Below are 4,825 nucleotides of genomic sequence, written 5' to 3'. Positions count from 1 at the left end.
GTAAGCACAGCTCCCCCGCTGTCCTAAGGTCTAACCTGAAACTTCTCTATAGAAGTAGCATCTCTATCAGCAGCCCTCCCAGAAGACGTCCACTGTCTCTCTGACAACCAGAGACTTTAACCAGACTCGAGAGTGAGGAGTTTCCCCCATTTTTACACACGGGGAAACTGAGGCACGGAGCGGGTAACATGCCCAGAGTATCCTGCTGCAGAGCCAGAGGTTTCTGTAGGAGTCCGCGTTCACATATGTTTCCCTCCCCTAGCCAGATGCTGCAACATTTTCAAGAGCACCGCCTCAGAAACGGCTGAGGCACACTTCCTTAGCAGCCTAGCGAGTGGGAGAAGCCCGCTCTTAGGGAGGCCAGCCTTCAAATTTCTCAGCACGTGGGCCTTCAGAGCCTAGTGCCGGAAGATACTGTAGAGCCTTTCCGAGCTCATCAGGAAGCACCGAGCTGCAAAAACTATCTTCTGGGTCAGGAAGATGGCCCAGTGGTTAAAGCGTTTGACCCAAATTTGGATCCTCTAGAACCGGGTAAATTCTGTGTGGACATGGAGGCTGCCTGTAGTTCCAGCCTTGGAAGGAGCAGCTAGACATCCCCAGAACAAGCTGGGTGTTGAGACCAGCCACATCAGTGGACTCTGGGATTGATTGAGAGACCCTGCCTCAGTGAATAACACAGAGGAGGGATGGAGGACGAACCTTAGCATCAGCCTCAGCCCTCCCCACGTACACGTACACATTCAAACCTCTGCATGTGTCGTTATGCACATGCAAACACGTACACATATCCACCCCACGCCACACACACACATGAAAAATAAATTTTAAAACACCTCTTTTGCAAGCATTTAAGAATGTCGTTGTATCTTCCTGCTAGAAATTTGAGCACTGAGGGGCTGAGAAAGCTGATTCTTGCTTTTTCTAGCCCCCCCCCCCGCCCCATCTTTCACACCCATGTCTTTGAGATGCTGAAAGGCATGCGCAGATGTCTCGAGCTGCTCTCATCTGTGTGTTCACAGGCCCGCCCCTCCGTTCCCATGGCAGCCTGGCACGCGCTGCCTGCACATTTTTTTTTTTTCCCCTACATGGTAGTCTGTCTGGCAACTTGTCTGGCTCTCCCAACTGTGCTGTGAATGGCTGGCAGGCAAGGCCGGGGCCATTTTCCCACACCTGGCTGGGCACCTGGCCCAACATAGGCGCTCAGAGACCAGTGCATGGAAAGGTGGCTGTGGGGAAGATGGAGCAAGAGCAGAGAGGGAGGAGGACACACTGTGAGGTGAGGCCTGTGGGCCAAGAGCATTTCTTGAGCACCTGCTGTATGCAAGTCGCAACGCAAAACTCTGAGCAGACCAGCTTGTGAGACCCGTATGCAGTTTCTAAACGCCGAATGTATTGGGGTTGTTTTTAAACTTAATGGCCCATGGGTAAGGTAAGTTGCATATCGCTTGTGGTATATGGAATATATGAGTGGGGTAGCAAAACAGCCAGTGGCCTTGAGCCATGCCGCTAGCCCTACCCTAGCTAGCTATATGGCCTTGATTTACATATCTGTGCTCACATTTTGCAGGGTTCAGCCCCGCCTGCAGCCTAGCATTGCTTCCTTTATTGAGTAAGAAGTGTGTGATGCCCCCAGTCTGCAGGTAGGCCCAGCCCTAGAGAGAAATTAGGCCAGGGGAAGGGGGCAGAGGCTATGACCACCTTATCTCAGTGTCCACAGAGCATCTGGCAGGGTTGGGCCCAAGAGGCACAGGTCAGAGAGTAGGATGGGCTTCCAGCCATGGAGCAACGTCCAAAAAGCCCAGGTGGGGAATGGGCAGATGGTTTCACAGGTAAAAGCACTCGCTGCATGAGGATGAGCACCTGGGTTCAAATCCCCAGCCCCCATGTAAAAAGCTGGGAGCGGCAGCTGTAACTCCAGTGCTGCGGAGAGTAGAGACAGGAGGATCCCTCTGGGTAAAAACAAAGCAATCCCAGCCGTGAAGGACACATGGGCAGGTCCTTGAGGAGTAGAGTTGAGCCAAGCTGTGACTAAGTAGATGGCTGTTGGTCGCTGTCCACAGCACTGTGAGTTTTAGAGGAACTGGATCTGGGGAGAAACCCTGTTACTCGTGTCACTTTGTCCTTGACTCCAGGGATGACAGGACTTAGGCAGGGAGGTGGCACTTGACACAAAGCTGCTGTGTCAGTTACTTCCCGTATTGCTGTGACTAAACGCCTGGCAAGAAGTACCTCCAGGAAGAACAGTTTGCTTTGGCTTGTAGGTTAACGGGAGGCCATGGCATCAGGAGCATGAGGCAGCTAGTCACACGGCACCTGAAGTCATGGACGAGAGCATGAACAGAAACTGGTCAGGCCAGAAGGTCACGAGACCCAATCTCAGTGGCCCACTTCCTCCAGTGAGTCTGCAACCCACAAACATAGTCTTCCTTTAGATTTCATTGCTGTGAAGAGATACCGTGACCACGGCAACTCTTACAGAGGACATTTAATTGGGGCTGGCTTACAGTTCAGAGGTTTAGCCATTTATTGTCATGGCAGGGAAACATGGCAGTGTGCAGGTAGACATGGTGTTGGAGAAGGAGCTGAGAGTTCTACATCTTGATCTGTAGGCAGCAGAAGGAGACTGTGTACCACACCGGGTGTGGCTTGAGCATAGGAGATCCCAAAATCCACCCCCACAGTGACACACTTCCTCCAACAAGGCCACACCTCCTAATAATGACACTTCCTAGGGACCAAGCATTCAAACACATGAGTCGATGGGGGCCATTTCTATTCAAACCACCACAAAGATTCCTCAGCCTTCCCAGACAGCACCACCAGATGGAGACCAATGAGTCCATGTGGGAACACTGCACATTCAGTCCACAATACCTGCCGCATCTCCACCACCACCACCACCTCAATGCTGGTGCCCATTCCTTGGGCATCCATGCACTAGGCTTTATTCTAAGCTTCAAGGAAACAGAATGGCTCAGTAGGTAAAGGTGCTTGCTGACAAGCCTGAAAACTTAAGTTTGATCTTTGGGACTGTACTGGCTGGTTTTGTGTGTCAACTTGACACAGGCTGGAGTTATCACAGAGAAGGGAGCTTCAGTTGGGGAAGTGCCTCCATGAGATCCAGCTGTAAGGCATTGGTTCCCCTTGGTCATGATGTTTGTGCAGGAATAAAAACCCTGACGAAGACAGGGACCTACCTAGAGGAAGAAGAACAAACAATTCCCACAGATCATCTTCTAGCTTCCACACACGTATGTGGCGTGTCCCAGCTCAAGCAAAGAATCTTTATGTTTACATTCCTACAAGGGCACAGGCAACCAACCAGGAGGAAGTAATGACAGAATGGGAAAGGACTGTAAGCCTGCCAGGGGACAGGACAGGAAATGCTAGGGGGCGTGGCCAAGTATGTCCCTAAATAGGGCAGTAGAAGAAAGCTGGTCCGGAGAAGGTGATGATGATGGAGTGCAACATGGGAGGAGCCAGGTAGAAGCCTGGGAAAGTATGTTCTGGAAACAGGGGCCTGGAAGATGCTAGAACAGGTAAAGGGGCTGAGAGGCATAGGAACATGTGGGCCATGTTGGATCTTGTGAGGAAAGGACTTGGGTCTTCCTCACCATCCCAGCAAGCCTGCTTCATTCCACTACTAAACACTTTCCTTACTAGAGACTCTTTCTTCCTTGCTTCCTTCCTTCCTTTCTTTGATTTTTGTTTGTTTTCTTTTATTTTCCAAGACAGAGTTTCTCTGTGTCATCTTGGCTGACCTGGAACTCACTCTGTAGACCAGGCAAGCCTCAAATTCAGAGATCCACCTGCCTCTGCCATTTGGAGGACTAGGATTAAAGACTGGTACCATCAGCACCTGGCTTAGAGTCTCTGGGACACTTCCATCCCTCTGTGCCTCATTGCTTCCTAGCAGCCCACAAGGTGTACCGGTGGGTATCAGGATTGTGCTGCCACCCTCACCCAGACAAGAAGGGGAAACACGGGGTGTCTTGTTAGGAAAGTATCCTCCAGCACCGCTCTTCCAGTGGTGGCCATCACAGAATGGTTATTGACAAGATCAAAGGAAACATATGCCACCTTTTGTTTCCTGTACCTCGTTGTCACCCTCGGCAGTTCTGTGGTGGCAAGAAGGACGTTTGTTTCCAGCCGGGAAAGCTCAAATAAATGAGCTCTCTTACGAATGATCTCATGGAATAATTGCATATAGAGCTGAGAGACTCTGGAGTCCATGGTCTGGCTTCCCTTCGTCAGCGGCTTTGCCTGTCTTATGATGTTCCCATCTCCATGCACCACCCAATGCAGGGCATCCATCTCTCCTTTCTGCCTTGAGAGCATGTCCTGCTGAGTATCCATCCAAATGCTCATGCCTTTAACAGTTCCTGCATCCTGGCCTTTGCTGCTGATACAGATTGGTCCTGGTTCTTTTCTGTTTAGGTACCAGAAATGCGTATGAACACTTCTTTGCTTCCTCCTTACCATCCGTGGCATAGGGATATCTCCTTGAAGCTGGTTTTTAAACTATCCTCCTTTGAAGTAGGGAGAGTAGCGTACCTAGGGCCCAAAGAAAAGCCTTCATTGTGAAGTAAAGATGTTCCATGGTATCTTTTAGAAAGCACGTGGGTGATGTTAAGGCCTAGATAACAGTTACCTGGCTAGCCTGCCACTGTAAGGAAACTTTCTCATATGTTTCTGCTGTTACTAGGAAACCTCTAACGTCAAGATTGATTCCATTATTCTGCTATGTTCTGTGCCATTGGAAACCAATCCCAATAGTAGTCGGTAGAACTATTTCGTATGGTTACCCACACGAAGCTTGAACCTG

General features: G+C 50.3%; 1 pseudogene; it reads right to left on the bottom strand.

Moving 5' to 3' along the window:
* Nucleotides 1-398: 398 nt before the first annotated feature.
* Nucleotides 399-4,600, bottom strand: LOC116069571 (annotated as a pseudogene).
* Between the last annotated feature and the right edge of the window lie 225 nt (nucleotides 4,601-4,825).

The sequence above is a fragment of the Mastomys coucha genome, unplaced genomic scaffold (genome assembly GCF_008632895.1).
Source record: "Mastomys coucha isolate ucsf_1 unplaced genomic scaffold, UCSF_Mcou_1 pScaffold1, whole genome shotgun sequence".
Lineage (NCBI taxonomy): Eukaryota > Metazoa > Chordata > Mammalia > Rodentia > Muridae > Mastomys > Mastomys coucha.
This window is presented reverse-complemented; position numbering and strand designations above follow the sequence as displayed.